Here is a 20000-nt window from a genome sequence, read left to right as displayed (position 1 = left end):
CACTGACGATTAGACTCGTAAAGGTAGATTATGGTTTGGCATTTATACGTGACAGTCGTTTGACAGTGAAGGAATTTGGTCTTGCGTACACGACAGTCGTGCCTTGGTGTTTTATATATATATATATATATATATATATATATATATATATATATATATATATATATATATATATATATATATATATATATATATATATTATATATATATATATATATATAATATATATATATATATATATATATATATATATATATAATATATATATATATATATATATATATATATATATATATATATATATATATATATATATAGTTTTTCCAATTTTTTTATTTAAAAAATATAAATCGTTCAATAATGCAAATTGAAAATGACAAATCAAATATTTTTAAAAATTCATTATTCGGTGGATAAATTCCACCATTCTCCCATCTTGGAAAAAAGATCATATACCCTTCATTAAGACAAATCCCCACCCCTCCCCACAAGTTAATTCCATTTTCTGCTTATTAACCTAATCCTCAGTGCTGTTCAACGGCGGATGAAACGAAGCCATGAAATAAAAAAGAATGCATGCTGAAATTGAGGCAGAAATTTTAATTTGCAGGTTAGAAAATTTGTGTATATAGATGTATATATATATATATATATATATATATATATATATATATATATATATATATGGTCCTGTTGCTTATCATATATATATATATATATATATATATATATATATATATGTATATATATATTCATATAAATAGATATGTACATATATACATAAATACATACATACAGAGAGAGAGAGAGAGAGAGAGAGAGAGAGAGAGAGAGAGAGACAGATATATATATTCAGACAGACAGACAGTACAGACAGACAGACAGACAGACAGACAGACAGACAGAGTTACAGAACGTATGGCTTCTCAGAAGTAAAGATGATAAATGAATAAATACGAGGGAATAGAAAATAAAACCGATACACCTGAAATTCAGGAGACGTCACCCAAACCAGGAATGAATATGCTTCTCGCATAAATATCTGGGGATCAGAAGATTTCACACCTGCACCAGCTAAACTATTCCACATTCCAGTTGTAGCCGAGATGTTTATAACTCCTAGCAAACTGAGTAGTATTAAACCTAAAACTAGAGTCGAGAAATATTAAAAATTGACTTTTTACTTTTGCAGTTTTTTTCAAATACTAGGTGCGATTTTTTAGTTTGTCCTTTCAAGAGAGGCCTATATTCCTAGTTCTGTGCTTATTCCAATTAATAGCAGGTTCCTAATAACGTTTCAGTTACATTTGGTGTCCAGACATTTTGTTTTATGTATTCACGATGTTTTTTGGTTACCAGGTCAGTCCTATTTATTTGCTCTTGTTTGGAAATATTTAATTTGTCTTGGTATCTTTAGGGGGAACTTGGCATTATTTACTAAATGGTAGCCATTTTTTTATTGCTTCATATTAATTTTGGATGATCTCAGGAAAATCAAAATAAAATAGGAAGGTATTTAGTCTTAGTGATTAGTGTGTTTATTAAGGCACAGATGAAAACAGCATTCTTTTTCCCCGTACGTAGTGCACTGTAGGCGTTACTGAAGGTCGTTTGCAGCGTCCCTTAGGCCCTTAGCTGCACCCTCATTTTTAGCCCTTTACTCTGCCTCCATTCCACTTCCTTTCTTCCATGTTGCTGTTCAGCCACTCCAACTCCTTTTCACTGTCATGTGCTGAATGGCTGAAAGTGCCCCAGTGCTTGGGTCTGTAGCCAGATTTTCATAAACAGAGTCAGTCAGATCAGACACCAATTTTTTTTAGATTTAATGATTCCCACTGAGCAGCCCATCAGATGATTCAATTATAGCTTACCTTGTCATTATACAAACCTTACCCTTTCTTCACCTGTTGTTTTGAGGTGAAACAGGAGGTCCTATGTGAGCTTGTCACCTCATCCTAGGTCCTAGACACTGGAAGAGTATATTTTCAGGCTCCTTCCCCAGGAGGATGGCTAGCCTAACAATGTCTACTCTGTTAGTCTATAGTTCTTATTGTTTCCGTACCTTTCCAGGTGAGGTAGGAGGTCCTATATGAACTTGTTACCTCATCTTAGATCCTAGATACTGGAAGGATATATTTCCAGGCCCCTCCCTCCCCACGAAGGATGGCTTGTCTAACACAATGTGCTTTCTCTTAGTCTAATATAGCTCTTACTGTTTCCGTACCGGAAGTCTTGGAAATTCTTCATTGCTCCTCTGAAACACTTGAAATCTTGACTGCCATTTCTCCCGAGATCACCAGAATAGACTCGTTTACAATACCTCTTTCATACCTGGCCATTGTCTCTCAAAGGCCTTTTGGGAATCTCCAAGACACTCCACATGCTCTGAGAACAGGGCCTTTGTGTCAAAATTTTTTGCACATGCCGTTATACGCCAAAAGAGAAAAGTTTTGTGATATTACAGCAGGAACGCTGTGAATGAAACCTTTTAATATTTTGGCGACTTATTTTTGGTATGCAGTCCTACTTATTACGTATACTTTGCAGTTGGTTGAGTTTTGTGATAGGCCTATAGAGACAGCAAATTGCCGCTGAAACAGCATTGAGCCAAACCTTTGGTAGACAATCAAGTTGATGTTTGCCAGTTCAGCAAAAGAAAAATGAATAAATAAATAGAAAATAGTGACTGTTGTTAAAAAGCTTTCCAGAATTATTTATAAGTTTAAAAAAACACGCTCCACCCTCTCTTTAAATTACAAGTTATTTATCACAAGTTACTTGCAAAGATAAGTATCGCATTTGGTCCAAATAAGTCACAAAAATAATTTTTATTTTTGTTACGATCTTTTGTTCTGAGCCTTTTTGAAATATGTCAGTGATTTCAATTTTAAGAAGAAAAATGTACCTGTCTCGTCTTTATTGAAAAGTGTTAACTTTCTCTCTCTTGTATCTTTCTCTCCCTATATACACACGACAGGGAGAGAGCGAGAGAGAAAGCGAGATAGGAATCACAGTGAATGAGGAATAGACCAATAGACCAGCAGAACAAACGAAGCCTAGTTCATCCTCTAATTCCAGCAATCATACCACGATCACCGGGCGCCTTAACAAGTGCCCGAATGCCCTAAAATAAAGTTTACGATTGGTCTTCTTAGGGGAGGAGATGGGTGGCCTTTCCCCCCTCCCCTCCCTCCCGAGGATTACGGAGATTGTATAGACTCAGTTTCCCAAGAGAATTTTGTCGCCTGCGATTTGGCCCGAACCAGTTGTTTTAGCGTAGCTCAGAGAAAGAGCAGGGCTAGGGTGGGGGTACCCCCTCCCTCTCTCTCTCTCTCACACACACACACACACACACAGCCCCGAATACATGCATTTATAACTGAAGCTCTGTTGAGTGCAAAGGGGGTTTTTTGGTTTTGTAACCTGGGCCTATATATGCTTGGTGTCTGTTCCTTCAAATGCTTCGATGTGAGAAATATAACTTGGTCGTCTGGTTTCTCTCTCTCTCTCTCTCTCTCTCTCTCTCTCTCTCTCTCTCTCTCTCTCTCTGAGCCCCGAATACATGCATTTATAATTGAAGCCTCCATTGAGTGCAAAAATGGTTTGTTTAGTTTTGTGACCTAGGCCTATATATACTGCGTGTCAGTTCTTTGAGATGATTTTGGGAAAATGCAACTTGGACGCCTACAGTAGTTATTCTTTGTTTGATTTTTAGTGACCTAGGCCTCAGTGTTGTCTGTCACGGGTTACTGTGTGGTCCGCTTGGGTCTGTTAGTTACCTCTCTCTCTCTCTCTCTCTCTCTCTCTCTCTCTCTCTCTCTCTCTCTCTCTTTGTGGACGTCCCTCCAGGAAGCTTGCGTAATCGTAGACCTATATGGTTTTGATGACTGTGGTGGTCAAGAATATTATTAATGATTTAAATTTTACAGATTGACAGACAAGTTAGGTACTATGGCAGGATAAAGCGGTTTTAAAAGTTTTGTATAGTAAAATTGCTTAAGACAAAATGGTTTGCTGTGGTTAAAAGCACCGAGTTTGCCATTACGGTTGATTAATAATTACAAACTCATTGTAAAAGGGGTACTTTCTCTAAAATATGTATAAAAATTCATATTTTCTTCATGAAAACACATATATGACAAACTTGTTAAAACATACTGGAAATGAGTTGACTTTTCTTGAAATGAGTTAACTTTTCTACGTATGTAAATTTGCTGTTGGAATACGTCATATCATTAGAGTTACTTCACGATCAGTCAGTTCTGGATATTTTTCTAGATACTCATTGATGTAATATGCGAGGAAACTGATGTCACATTTCAAGAAAGAGAACAAAATTGTCTTCGAGGTCATACTGCGCTTCAGAACACAAGAAGCCCCACGTGAACGACTTCCTGAGCTAGGCTAACCATCAGTTGCTGAGAACATTTGCATTACCTTTGGCAAATGGGTTCCTGCTTTTGCAGCTACATTCAAAGAGGTCGCTATAGACCTATGCAGTTTCTGGTACTGTTGTCCTTAGGGTGTCTGGCCAGCACCACTGAACAGAATTTGCAATTGCAAAAAAAAAAACTGGTTGTAGGTAGCTGTCCAGAATTAAAGTATTATTTAATCTACATCTGAAAATGCAAGCCATTGTTTAATGATTACTATGGTTACTGCTTTTTTTGTGGGGGGGGGGGAGCGGTAGCAATGCCAACATAGCCATCATTGCTAGTGGAGTGGATAGGTCTGGTTGTTCTTCAGCAAGAATACCAGACCAGAGTCTAATGCCTAAATATACATTATATTCTTACCAAGGTATTCCATTCACTTAGTATAGAATATATACAATTTAGGCCGGAGGCCAAGCGCTGGGACCTGTGGGGTCATTCAGCGCTGGAAAGGAAATTGAGAATAGGTAGGTTTGAAAGTTGTAACAGGAGGAAAACCTCGCAGCTGCATTACGAAACAGTTATTAAGAGACGGTGAATAGCAAGCTGGAAGAAAGATATTATGAATGGAGGTGCAGTAAAAGCAATGAAAGGGGTTGCAGCTAGGGCCCGAAGGGACGCTGCAGAGAACCTTTAGCAATGCATATAATGCACCCCGTGAGGTGCATAACTTCATTTCTTAGTTATCAGTTATCATGCATATGACTCTTCCAGCTAACCCTGGAATGGCTGAATTTGTCTTATTGGAAAGTTGAATGACTGGAACATTGAGTGAAGCTGTCTGACAACCTACAGCATTGACAACAGAGGCAGTTCCTGCTGAACATCACCTGGTTGAGTCGCAACAGGGTTTTACCTCTTCTTGCTCTGGTGGCAGTTGGGAACTGAGGTTTGCTGGTACTACCTGGAAAGTGAAATTAGCCCTGTACAGTTTTGGAGGACATAGTGAGGTCATATTTAGTCATAGTTCCAATTGTAAAACATGAGAAATGGTACTAAGTCAGCTTAGGCCTATTTCTGCTGCAAGAAATGATAGCTTCTTTGGTTTTAGTGTCGAGTTAGCCTACTCAAAATCCCAGCTATACAAAATGAACTATAGTGACTCAAATCAACATTAATGTCAATAATAAACATAATTTTTTATTGTTTTGGTTAAGGAAGCCGTCCATAGCTCCAACTGTAAAACAGAAATATGGCACTGTTCATCTCAGGCCTATTTCAGCTGCAAGAAATGGTGGCTCTTTTGGTTTTCATATCAGTGTTAAACTACTCAAATCCCAACTATATGAATTGAACTATAATGACTTAAATCAACAATAATGTCTATAATAATCATAATTCTGGTTGTTTTGGTTATTAAAATCTTACATAGTCCTTGAGCTTGCAGCTTCCAGGTGTCACTCAAAATGTCTCCTTTTTGGAGAAATTTTGGGTTCCCAGGTTGGGAACAAATAGCGCTATTTCTAAGTCATAAAAAGGCTGTTTCAAAGTCAAATTTTACGAAAAATAGTCTCCGATCAAGTGTCATTCTTTTGTTCCCCCTCAGGATTTTGGGTGCGCAAATGGGGTGGCCTTCTCCCCCTGCCCCCTTGAGGTAAAAGCTTCGTGCTTCAGAGCTTAGTTTCATTTAGTAAATCTCGGGAGAATTCTCACGCTTAACTGGCGCATTACCCCATCCCAACTCTTCTGGTTGAAGGCTAAAAAGTAACTGCGCCCTTGTTTCACGTGAGCTTACAGTATGTATCGTGACCTCTCTCTCTCTCGTGACAGGAAGGGATAGATCTGTTGCAAATTGGCACTTCCTCTTGTTTACTGTTGCTGAGAAACTGGTAGCGTAGACGTACTCCGTGATTTTCTCTCTCTCTCTCTCTCTCTCTCTCTCTCTCTCTCTCTCTCTCTCTCTCTCTCTCAAAGCAGCTGTATAAGGAAAGTTTTCTGAAAGTCTCTCTCTCTCTCTCTCTCTCTCTCTCTCTCTCTCTCTCTCTCTCTCTCTCTCTCTCTCTCTCTCTCAAAGCAGTTGTATAAGGAGTGTTTTATGAAACTCTCTCTCTCTCTCTCTCTCTCTCTCAGCAGCTGTATAAGGAAAATTTTCTGAAAATCTCTCTCTCTCTCTCTCTCTCTCTCTCTCTCTCTCTCTCTCTCTCTCTCTCTCTCTCTCTCTCTCTCTCTCAGCAGCTGTTAAGGAAAATTTTCTGAAAATCTCTCTCTCTCTCTCTCTCTCTCTCTCTAGCAGATTTTAACTACCGTCATGTTTAAACACCTTTTGTAATAAGGCAATATATATTTTTTTTTAATATTCAGTGGCTGTTAGACTTTTATGTCTGTTAGACTTTCCTTTATTCCTTCAGGTTAGACTTCAGTTATTTCAAGGTTCCATAAAGAAAGTGATTAAACAATGACTTTCATTCCTCATAATTTTCAAAAGAAGACGAAAATTTTTTTCTGGATTACACAGAAATTTGACTCGAACCGGACCTCGTTAATGGCAACAAACGTTTAAAATATGGGAGAGATGGGAAATGTAGATGCTAATTGGTGTACTGATCAGCCTTGGTAGAGGCTTGTATAGAGACAGCCTTTTATTGCATCTCACGTGGTGTACTGTAAGCATTACTAAAGGGTGTCTGAAGCGTCCCTTGGGCCAGCAGGAGCACCCACTCTTTAGCCTTTTACTTTACCTCTCGAATCTTGCTTTCCAACATCTCTAACTATTACTCTTTAGTCTGTTTGCGGGGATCTCTCCCAAGTTACACCTTTAGACCCATGTACTTCATTTCCTTTATTTTCTGGCGCTCTTCATCTTGCTGTCCAATAACGCTAACTCCCTCTTTTTCACTGTCTTCTTCTTCTTCGTTTAACGTGCTTTTTCCCATTTTTCATATGGGGTAAGCACGATGCCTTCTTTTTGAAGGACTTTGATTTGGCGCTGGGGTAGGCCGTATCCTCGATCGGCTGCCTGAAGCCCTTAAATTGGCCAATAGCGCCCCGGTGCCCGTGTTCGGCTTGATAGCCTAAATTTCATACAATCTGATAGAAGTACAAATCAAAGTGTTTTTTCTAGACCTATCCTAATCTAGAGGCTTTAGATCCTCGTACTACATTTCTGCTTCTCTCTGGCTTGCTATCCAACCAGTCCAACACCCTCTTTCCCCTGTCTGAAGTTCTGAAATTGGCTGAAAGTGCACCAGTGCCCCAGTGATTGGCCCAATGGCCTAAAATTCCATGAAATCTCTTTCAAAGTATAAATCAGAACAGTTTATTTTCTAGACCTATCCGAGCTCTTCATCTCCATCCAACTCCATCTTTCCCGGCCTGAAGCTCTGAAACTGGCCCAAAGTACCCCAGTGCTTGGCTGGACAGCCTAAAATTCCATAAAATCTTTCATAAGTATAAATAAAAACCCCTTTCTAGACCTATCCGAGATGAGTGGCCTCTTTCAAAGATGTCTCTGGGTGAGTCATGGTTGGTCTGAGTTAATATATAATAAAAACACTCGTCCGTTTATCTTTTATAATGGCCGATAATGCCTCAGTGCCCTAATCAGTGCTTGTCTTGACGGCCCAGATTCCATAAAAATATAAATAAAATTTTTTTTCTAGACTTACCCGCGTGGAGTGGCCTCTTTCAAAGATGTCGCTGGGCCAGTCATGGCAGGTCTGAGCTAAAAGAGAATGAAAACATCCGTCTGTTTATCTTTTGATGTCTCTGTGTCTGAAGGAGAATCTGCTCGAGATTCTTCTTCTTCTTCTTCCTTCCTTTGGCTTTGATTGAGTAAACACAACAAGCAGGTCGGAGGCTCTTAAGGCATCCGTGACTTCGAATAGCTCCTGGGGATAATATTGTGTTTCGGTTTGATCCTGATGTGAGTTGTATCTCTCTCTCTCTCTCTCTCTCTCTCTCTCTCTCTCTCTCTCTCTCTCTCTCTCTCTATAGCTGTCTCAAGGCAAGCACCTGCAGAGGAGCAATTTGATGAAGGAATCTCTCTCTCTCGCTTTAACTGCAAAGGGATAGTTTGGTAAAAGCCTCTCTCTCTCTCTCTCTCTCTCTCTCAAAGAAAGCAACTGTATAGGGGCAGTCTTCTAAACCTCTCTCTCTCTCTCTCTCTCTCTCTCTCTCTCTCTCTCTCTCTCTCTCTCAAAAGGAAAGCAACTGCCTAAGGGCATTTTGCTTAAAGTCTCTCTCTCTCTCTCTCTCTCTCTCTCTCTCTCTCTCTCTCTCTCTCTCTCTTTGCAATTCTGATTGCAGCAGTCAGACCTGACGTCACTTCTTTTGATAGCTAATGCCAATATTGTCTTAATCCACGCACGGTAAGGCCGTGAGAAGTAATCTCTCTCTCTCTCTCTCTCTCTCTCTCTCTCTCTCTCTCTCTCTCTCTCTCTCTCTCTCGTATCTAAATATCTTGAAGATTTCACACTTATATTTTTTTATGCATATTTTTTATAAATTAACCTTGGTAGACCTAAGCAGTGAATTATGTACCTGGTAGTTAACCAACTGTGGTGAATCGCACCCAGGGTGGAGAGGGGCAAGGGTGTTGGACAGGGCTAGCAGCCTCATCCCAAAAGAGTGAGTTATTATTATTATTATTATTATTATTATTATTATTATTATTATTATTATTATTATTATTATTATTATTATTATTATTATTATTATTATTATAACAAACTAATATTATTATTATTACTACAACACTATTTGGTTTAATTTCCTCTCATTTCTTTTGGAACAATTTGCCCAAATTTTAATCCCGAAATTGCGACTTGAGATAGAAGCCTTGTTTCCTTCTCGAAAGAAAAAGAGAGAGCTCCTCTGAGCTGAGAGAGAGAGAGAGAGAGAGAGAGAGAGAGAGAGAGAGAGAGAGAGAGAGAGAGAGAGAGTGGAGGAGGAGGTAAAGGGTATTGAGGAAGAGGAGGAGGAGGTGGAGTAGGAGTTGGAGTGTTTGCACTTCGTTAGGCATCGCTAATGGAGCACTCCACAGTCTGAGGTCGTCCTTAACTTCCTGGCTAATGTCTAGGACGACTCGCCCCTAGGAGAAGGACGATTTCGAGGAGGAGGAGGAGGAGGAGAACGACTTGACTCAAAAGAGGAGGTACGGAGGATGTGGGTGGGTCCTCTCCACTCCCTCCTGGAGGAGTGGGGTGTGGGGGGAAAGAGGACGAAGGAGCCTGGAGAAGATGATGGCAATACTCGAAAATGCACAGCTTTCCTTTGTGATGAGTCACTGCTTATTTTGATTGATTGTGAGAGCTCCTTCTGTGTTTATGGCGTGAAAATGAAAGATAATGAGTAATAGTAATGAATTATTGTATGAATTTTAACAAGGTCTTTAAATTAGAGTGAAACTTTCACCTTACTCCTCCTCTTCTCCTGACAAGTGTTTTTTGGCTGGTTGATTGAGATTGATCTGGCTTATGCCAGCATGAGCCGTTGTTCAGAGGCTGCCCGTGTTGCTGGCAAGATATGGAAAGGAATAAGAGGCCTGCTCTGGACCTTGGGATTCTGATGCAGTTTGATGAAAAGTCCACAGACCTAAGGCCAATCCCGAATATTTTGGTTGGTGATGCAATATTGCCCACGGACCTGAGACCAATCCAGTAGATTTTAGTTAGTGATGAATTGTTGTCCAAAGACCAATCTAGTAGATTTTGGTTAGTGCTGAATTGTTGACCAAAGACCAAACCAGTAGATTTTGGTTAGTGTTGAAAAATTGTCCACAGGCCAATCCAGTAGATTTTGGTTAGTGCTGAAATATTATCCAAAGGCCAGTCCAGTAGATTTTGGTTGATGATGAAAAATTGTGCACGGATCAAAGCCCAATCCTGAAGAATTTTTTATGTGATGAAAAATTTCCCACAGACCCAAAACCAGTTCAAGTAGATTTTGGTCAGTGATGAAAAATTGCCCATGGACCAAAACCAGTCCAGTAGATTTTGGTCCGTGATGAAAAAATATCCACAGACCTAAGACCAATCCAGTGGACTTTGGTTAGTTATGAAAAATTGTCCTAGACCAAAGACCAATCCAGTGGATTTTGGTCTGTGGTCCAGCAGGTGGAATCTGTCAATCCTAGCAGATGCTATTGCGTTGTTTAGGCTACCTTCAATATAAAATATGTCATTTATGAATTTATTTGGGACAGAAAATATTTCCATTTGGAAAAGGGGGACATAGCAGACATATGAAAGAAAGAGGAAGAATAAGGGTACATATGAAAGAAAGAGGAAGAATAAGGGTAGATAATTAAAAAAGGAGTAAGTAAGAAGGGCAAGAGAAGAGATTAAGAAGGAACAGGGGATAGAAGCAGAAGACAGATATTATCTTCTGGAAAAAGGGAAAGAAAAGCTGTGTGCAAGGAATGAGGTAGAAGATTAAGAGAGGACAATTATAAATGAATAAGGAAGAAGGATAAGCGAGGAGATCAGGAAGGAATAAGGAAAGAAGGAGAGAGATGTTTTGATGCAAAAATCAATTTATAAAATAGAAAAATGGAGGAACCTTGAACTCACCATTACGACTATTGAGGCTTCTGCTGCCTCTGTTATTTTGGACTGCGGCCAAGCTGATTTGGGAGGTAGGTGTGGGGAGGGGGGGGGATGTGTGTGTGTGATGGTGGCCCACCCCTCTCACCCCACCTTTTCCCTTCCTGTCCCCATAGCCACCCCCTCCATCCCCCCTCTCACACTCTCCTTCCCAGAAGTGAGTGAGCTTTCTTTATCTTTGTTTTGGCTTTCTTGTTATGTCTTCTTTAATATGATTTTTTCTATTTTCTTCTTCCCTCTTTTGGTTATTATCGTATCCTCGTCCGCTCCCCAGTCACTCTTCGTCATTCCTGTTTAGAAGAGGCTGGGGAGGAAAGGGGCCTCTCTCTCTCTCTCTCTCTCTCTCTCTCTCTCTCTCTCTCTCTCTCTCTCTCTCTGGTTTTCATGACCAGGGATGTGGCAACACATGCAGAATAATAATAATAATAATAATAATAATAATAATAATAATAATAATTATTATTATTATTATTATTATTATTATTATTATTATTTTGATTATTATTATTCACAGATATGGCAACACTTTCAGACTCATTATTATTATTATTATTATTATTATTATTATTATTATTATTATTATTCCCAGGGTTGATCACTTACTATACAGCAAGCTGTGATAAGTATTTTATCATTAGTAATTTAATCTTAACAGATTATTTCTCTTTGTAATTCAGTGACTTAGAATTGATATGTATATAAAAATATAGTATTTATTGGTCAATTTAACCAGAATTAGTCATTGTTTATATAAATATCGTCGTATTTATTGGTTACTGTCACCAGAACAACTTGTTGGAATGACATTGACGAATTACTTGATTTTTCCAATTCTTGCCATTTTAAGGTACTCTTACCAAGGATACCCTTGAAATACGAAACGGGAAATTGAAGAAGACTTGATTATCCAGGACGGGTTTGAAACCTGTACCAGGAAGGAGTATATTTTATATATATTTCTTTCTCTCTCTCTCGCTATATTAAAAATAATTATTGATTTCGTCTCCAACATTTTCGTGTGATTGGGTGGGACAGGGAAAGGGGTCGATACCTAGAGTGAGCCCTTGTTGCTCCCTCCCCCCTTCCAAAAAAAAAAGTAAGGGGAGAGGACCAGGACATATTTCCCACGGTGAAGCTGCAGCGATTAGTCTATGACTCTCTCTCTCTCTCTCTCTCTCTCTCTCTCTCTCTCTCTCTCTCTCTCTCTCTCTCTCTCTCTCTCTCTCTATCGTAACTAGACTGTTTAACAAACATGCATATTTAGAATCTACTGGTCATTTTTTTTACCAGATAATGTATGTATTTGTTAATAACCACAATGCCCTCTTAATTTCTCCATTTCTTCACCATTAAGGCTAAGATCCAAATAGAGAACCGGACTTCAGAATTTCTCCATTTGATCCTTCATTTGGTTCTTAGGCTTCGTAGTGACCAGCGTATCCAAAAAGTGACGAAGTCAAGAAGTTAAGAGGGCATTGTGGTTACTACGATTACATGTAAAACAAACGTTTGTTCCGCTTACGTACGAAGGTCACACGGCCTTGTTCCCCTTACTCATGAAGGTCAGATGACCCGTGTTCCACCTACGTATATATGAGGGTCGTATGACCTTGTTCCATCTATATGTGAAGGTCAGATGACCTTGTTCCACTTATATATGAAGGTCAGACGACTTTGTTCTGCCTGAAGGTCAGATGACCTTCTTCTGCCTATATATGAAGGTCAGATGACCTTTTTCTACTTATGTATGAAGGTCAGATGACCTTGTTCTGCCCATATATAAAGGTCAGATGACCTTGTTCTGCTTATGTATGAAGGTCAGACGACCTTGCTCTGGCTATATATGAAGGTCAGACAACCTTGTTCTGCTTATGTATGAAGGTCATATGACCTTGTACCATCTATATGTGAAGGTCAGACGACCTTGTTCTGCCTATATATGAAGGTCAGATGACTGTTCTGCTTATGTATGAAGGTCAGATGACCTTGTTCTGCCTATATATGAAGGTCAGATGACCTTTTCCTACTTATGTATGAAGGTCAGATGACCTTGTTCTGCTTATGTATGAAGGTCAGATGACCTTGTTCTGCTTATGTATGAAGGTCAGATGACCTTGTTCTGCTTATGTATGAAGGTCAGATGACCTTGTTCTGCTTATGTATGAAGGTCAGATGACCTTGTTCTGCTTATGTCAGATGACCTTGTTCTGCTTATGAAGGATGACCTTGTTCTGCTTATGACCCTTGTTCTGCTTATGTATGAAGGGCAGATGACCTTGTTCTGCTTATGTATGAAGGTCAGATGACCTTGTTCTGCCTATACATAAAGGTCAGACAATCTTGTGCCGCTTACGTGTGAAGGTCAGTCGACCTTACTCTGCCTATATATGAAGGTCAGGTGACCTTGCTCCTCTTATGTATGAAGGTCAGATGAGCTTGCTCCATCTCTGTATGAAGGTTATACGACCTTGCTCTGCTTAGGCTATGTAGAAAGATCAGACGGCCTTCTCCTGCTTACATTAAAGGTGAGATGACCTTGTTCTGCTTATGTATAAAAGTGATACGAACTTGTACTGCTTATGTATAAAGGTCAGACGACATTATTCTGCTTTGTATAAAGGTCAGACCACTTTGTTCTGCTTATATATAAAGGTGAGAGACCTTGTCCTACTTTGTATAAAGGTCAGACACCATGTTTTGCTTCATATCAAGGTCAGATGACCTTGTTCTATTTTATATAAAGGTCAGACGACCTTATTATGCTTTGTTTAAAGGTCAGACAACATTGTTCAGCTTGCATATAAAGGTCAGACAACCTTGTTCTGCATATGTATAAAGGTCAGATGGCCTTGTTCTGCTTATGTATACAGGCGAGACGCCCTTGTTCTGCTTACGTTTAAAGGTGAGACGACCTTGTTCTGTTTATGTATCAAGGTCAGACAACCTTGTTCTGCTCATGTATCAGGGTTAGACGACCTCCTTCTGCTTACATATGAAGGTGAGATGACTTTGTTCTGCTTATGATAAAGGTCAGACAGACTTGTTCTGTGTATGTATAAAGGTCAGAGACCTCGTTCTGCTTATGTATAAAGGTGAGATGCATTCTGCTTATGATAAAGGTCAGGCAGCCTTGTTCTGCTTACATATAAAGGTCAGAAGACCTTGTTCTGCTTATGTTTAAAGGTCAGACGACCTTATTCTGCTTACGTTTAAAGGTCAGTTGACCTTGTTCTGCTTACATTTAAAGGTCAGTTGACCTTATTCTGCTTGCATACAAAGGTGAGACGACTTTGTTCTACTTTCGTTTAAAGGTCAGATTACCTTGTTCTGCTTACATACAAAGGTGAGACGACTTTGTTCTGCTTTTGTTTAAAGGTCAGATGACCTTGTTCTGCTTATGTATTAAGGTTAGATACCTTGTTCTGCTTACGTACAAAGGTGAGATGACCATATTCTGGTTATGAATAAAGGTCAGACAACTTTGTTCTGCTTATGTATAAAGGTCAGACGACCATGTTCTACTTAGATATAAAGTCGGATGACCTTGTTCTGCTTATGTATAAAGGTCAGACGACCATGTTCTGCTTATATATAAAGGTCAGATGACCTTGTTCTGCTTACAGATAACCTTATTCCACTTTCACATGAAGGTCAGACGACCCTGTTTCTCGTAAGTACAATGGTCAGAATACCTTGTTCTTCTCAAAAAGAGTCTTGTCTTCCATTAGACCTCTCTGGGTCTAAAAAACTGCGTGTAAAAGATCCGCGTAACTTTATACTATAAAAGCTGCGGTCAGTCAGAATGAGCGGATCACATTTCTCTCTCTCTCTCTCTCTCTCTCTCTCTCTCTCTCTCTCTCTCTCTCTCTCTCTCTCTCTCTCTCTCTTTCACACACACACAAGGAAGGCAACTGTATAGGGATATTTCCTAAATCTCTCGCTCTCTCTATCTCTCTAGTGAGAGAGAGAGAGAGAGAGAGAGAGAGAGGAACTGTGTAGGTGCTGTTTCTTAAAATCTCTCTCTCTCTCTCTCTCTCTCTCTCTCTCTCTCTCTCTCTCTCTCTCTCTCTCTCTCTCTCTCTCTCTGAAGCTGCATGACATTGAAACGCCTAAAAAAATTATTCACATTTTCTGTTTTTGCTTAAGCCGGCCACAGGCTGTCAAACTATTAGGAAAATATTATATACTGACAACTCGGAGAGAGAGAGAGAGAGAGAGAGAGAGAGAGAGAGAGAGAGAGAGAGAGAGAGAGAGAGAGAGAGAGCGAGAGAGTTCAAAGGTGGCGGGGAGGGGGGAGTTTGTCAATAGGGCCTCTCTGTCACCGCTGCCGAATATCAATGGAATATTGGAAAGGCGTGACAAAGGGAGGGAGGGATAGAGAGAACGAACAAGGGGTCATGTTTATGTATACCGTATATATGTTTTTATTTATTTATTATATATATACCTATATGCAAAAAACGCGAAAAAATATCATAATGGCATCAATTACCTTGTCTTTTTGGAGCCACAGGGGATATGAAAAGTGTTAACAAAAAATAAAAACGATATGGCACCTTAATTATAAAGTCGAGAATAAAAGGAGAAACCCAATAATAATCAATAAACGGATATACATTCGTCCTACGAGTCTCTTGCCTCCTTTATTTTTCTCGTTCGTTTCCTCCTCCTGGGCAGAATCCATTCTTCAGTCTGACCTCCCACTCGTCAGAATACTTCTGGCCTATCAGAATGTCTTGTTGTCAAGTCATTGCAGAGTCCTTGACCTGGAAACCCCTTTGAATACGGTGCACTGTAGGCATTACTAAAGGATGTTTGCAGCGTCCCTCAGGCCCATAGCTGCACCTACACTGTTTTTCCTAAGTCAGTCTCTCTCTCTCTCTCTCTCTCTCTCTCTCTCTCTCTCTCTCTCTCTCTCTCTCTCTCTCTCTCTCCTTTAACATGACCTCCATTCCCGCTGCCTTTCTTCAGTCTGGCTGTCCAACCTCTCTGACTGGTATTTCTTACTGAAACTTCATCTCATTAATTCACTGGCTCTCTTTAAATCTTGCTGTCCAGCCATTCCAACTCAATCTTTTCACTCTCTTAAGCACTGAATGACCGAAAGTGCCTCAGTGCTTGGCTTGACAGCCTAAATTCCTTAAGATCAGATCAAAAGATAAATTAATGTGTTGATGAATAAGTAGATAAAACAATTAATATATCGATATGTTTTACAAGGTGAATTGCTTTAGGGTAGTACTGCGTTGCATCTTCGCTTGAACTTTTGAGGTTTTGTGATTGCGCAACAATGTTATTATTATTATTATTATTATTATTATTATTATTATTATTATTATTATTATTATTATTGTTCAGAAGATTAACCCTATTCAATAGAACAAAACAGCTGACTTGAAATTCAAGCTTCCAAAGAATATAATGGTGTTCATTTCCAATAATTTGAAACTTTACCCTCTTACACTTACATGTATACAGTATATATATATATATATATATATATATATATATATATATATATATATATATGTATATATATACATGTGTATATATATATATATATATATATATATATATATATATATATATATATATATATATATATATATATATATATATATATATATGCGTGTACGTGCAGTTGCATGCATTGTCACGCAATCAGGCTAAAGATAAACCGCAACGAATCTTGCAATAAACCTTTGGGGTTCCTGCAACAACAACAAACTGTCTGTCGTCAGAATTCGTTGTGGGTTTGAGTAACCTCTCTTCCATCGGCGATAGACCATTGCCAGTGGAACCTGATCCTTTGATTAAGGTTTGGGTGTGAATGGGTTTCAGTTACACACACAGAGAGAGAGAGAGAGAGAGAGAGAGAGAGAGAGAGAGAGAGAGAGAGAGAGAGAATAGTTTTACCCTAAGCAAAGGTGAGGATCACCTCGTCGAGGCCATTGGTTTTTTTATTTTTTTTTTACCTGGAAAACACTAATACACGCGCATCCGTTAATACTCACTCTCTCTCTCTCTCTCTCTCTCTCTCTCTCTCTCTCTCTCTCTCTCTCTCTCTCCTGCAACGACGCAAGACAATTAACTGGTAACCAGATATATGTTACACAGCTTCGCGAAGTAGAGGAATTTTATAGAGAGAGAGAGAGAGAGAGAGAGAGAGAGAGTAATAACATCAGCAGTTGGTGAGGGAGTTTGCTCATGCGCGCGCAAGCAAAGCATGACTGCAGATGTCGCTTGTTTAAAAGTAATTGCCCGTCGTATAATTGCTTTCGTCTTATCCTAATCTCTGCAGCAGCCTAGTCAATTAGGGTACCTGTCTCTCCTCCTATCACGTTCCCCGTCGGGTATGTGGGTATGGGGGGAGCACCGTCAGTGCACCTCACAATTCAGTGAACTGCAGGCATTACCTAAGGTTCTGTGCAGCGTCCCTTAGGCCCCTAGCTGCAACCCCTTCCATTCCTTTTACTGTACATCCGTTCATATTCTCTTTCTTCCATTTTTCTTTCCTCAACCCTCAGTTGTTTCCTCTAGACGGCGATTCGTATCGTAGTGAAGACATTCTGTCAATCACATCTGCGAGTGCCTGAACGCTCCTATAACTCGTAGGCGTCTCAATTACTTGAAATCACGGGCGCGCTGCTTCTCTTTCTTCTTCTTCTTCTTCTTCTTCTTCTTCTTCTTCTTCTTCTTCTTCTTCTTGCTTCCCGCAAGCACACTGTGCACAAATTGTTTGTTATGCTTGTGACCTTGAAAGCGACAGCGCGCGGTCGCGTTTACTCGTCCCCACCTCGCCAATTACTTTATTTGCAAGTCAATCTTTCTCTCTATTTCTCTCTCTCTCTCTCTCTGTTTCTCTCTCCCATCTGTCTCCGAGTTGGTCGAAGACTTTGTCAGTCCTAAGAGTGCTGCCAAATTTGAAGAAGTCCGGTGGGATCGTTATTACGAACGTATAAATAGTGGCTTAGTCATTCGAAGTAACCGAGTAAAATCTCTCTTCAGAAAGAACAATACATTTCTTACCATTTGGGATCATGATAAGATTACGCTCGCCCGGATAGTTCGGGTGATTTTGTTTATACGTCAGTGGAATCGTATTGTTTGAAATAGATTTGTTCTGAGAGAGAGAGAGAGAGAGAGAGAGAGAGAGAGAGAGAGAGAGAACCTCTAATGTAACTCATATATGCCTATTCCTCCCTACAAGGGAAAGTAAGTGCAGAAGGATTGGTTACTAATAATAATAATAATAATAATGTGAAAAAATATTATTATTTTTATTATTATTATTATTATTATTATTATTATTACGCAGATACAGAATAATAATAATAATAATAATAATAATAATAATAATAATAATTATTATTATTATTATTATTATTATTATTAATCAGCTTGAGACCATATGAAAATATGTATTTCATGTAGGCTACAGTTTACTGTAATAATAATAATAATAATAATAATAATAATAATAATAATAATAATAATAATAATTCTACCTCCTCCTCCTCCTCCTCCCCCGGTCTCTCCCTCCCTTCCAGCCAGGTGATCCAGACTACCTGTGCTGAAATCTGGCCGCCGGAAATTCCTTTGGTTTTTTTCATATGAAGTCGGTCACGTTCCTGAAGTAGTTGTTTGGTCATGCGCGGTATTGTCTGTCTTGACAAAGATGCTGCCAGGGAGAGAGAGAGAGAGAGAGAGAGAGAGAGAGAGAGAGAGAGAGAGAGAGAGAGAGAGAGAGAGATATGGGGGGGCGCGACATTGGCAGATGTGGGTGATTAAGCAAACAATTCCCTTTTAGCGTTGAATGACCTCATACGTCCCAGTGCTCACAACAATATGTTAAAATTATCTGGAAAGCACTCTCACAACAATATGTTAAAATTATCTGGAAAGCACTCTCTCTCTCTCTCTCTCTCTCTCTCTCTCTCTCTCTCTCTCTCACAACAATATGTTAAAATTATCTGGAAAGCACTCTCTCTCTCTCTCTCTCTCTCTCTCTCTCTCTCTCTCTCTCTCTCTCTCTCACACAACAATATGTTAAAATTATCTGGAAAGCACTCTCTCTCTCTCTCTCTCTCTCTCTCTCTCTCTCTCTCTCTCTCTCTCTCTCTCTCACAACAATGTTAAAATTATCTGGAAAGCACACACACACACACTCTCTCTCTCTCTCTCTCTCTCTCTCTCTCTCTCTCTCTCTCTCTCTCTCTCTCTCACACAGATAGTTCAAAGCAACCATGTCGTTTTTAATATAATACTTCACAAGGTCAAGGTCGAGGGTCATGTTTTTGATGAGGGGATGTTTATGAGCACAGGGGCTTCAAAATGGAGTTTTTATAGGTAAGCTGCTCTCGTAAAGTTTCGTTACGAGAGAGAGAGAGAGAGAGAGAGAGAGAGAGAGAGAGAGAGAGAGAGAGAGAGAGAGAGAGAGCTGGTTGGCATAGGTGCTGTCTGTATTTTGTTCGTATAAAGTTTGTTTTTCATTGTTAACTTCCTTAAGAGAGAGAGAGAGAGAGAGAGAGAGAGAGAGAGAGAATGTCGATTTAGAACAACCTCAGGGTTCGATTCCTGGGCGGGCCTGAAAGTCGTGGAATATTTATACTAGTTTTTTTAGTTTTTTATACGATGGCCCCGTAGAGGGGGTAGTGATGTCAGTGCACCTCACGTGGTACACTGTAGGCATTACTAAAGGGGCTTGCAGAAGACAACAGAAGACAGTTAAGTCAGGAGACAACAGAACACAGTACACAGAGAAGTCACAAGACAACAGAAGTCAGGAGACAACAGAAGACAACAGAATTCAGGAGACAACATAAGACAGAAGACAAAAGAGACAGAGAAGTAGAAGACGACAGAAGACAGGGAAGTCAGGAGACAGCAGAAGACAAAAGACATGAGCCAACAGAAGACAGCGAAGACAAAAAACAAAGTAGACAGAAGACAACAGAACACAGAGGATACAGAAGACAAAAGATAAAGGCAACGGAAGACAGGACAGGGAAGACAAACATACAGG

General features: G+C 39.5%; 1 protein-coding gene across 1 annotated transcript in view; it reads left to right on the top strand.

The window, feature by feature from the left end:
• The window catches only part of LOC136847356 (protein FAM110D-like), a 222550-nt gene that overhangs the window by 391 nt on the left and 202159 nt on the right, over positions 1 to 20000 (top strand). The gene's annotated exons all lie outside the window — the stretch shown is intronic.

Source organism: Macrobrachium rosenbergii, chromosome 16, assembly GCF_040412425.1.
Source record: "Macrobrachium rosenbergii isolate ZJJX-2024 chromosome 16, ASM4041242v1, whole genome shotgun sequence".
Classification (NCBI taxonomy): domain Eukaryota; kingdom Metazoa; phylum Arthropoda; class Malacostraca; order Decapoda; family Palaemonidae; genus Macrobrachium; species Macrobrachium rosenbergii.
Note: the sequence above shows the minus strand (reverse complement) of the source record. Positions and strands in the feature narration are given on the sequence as shown.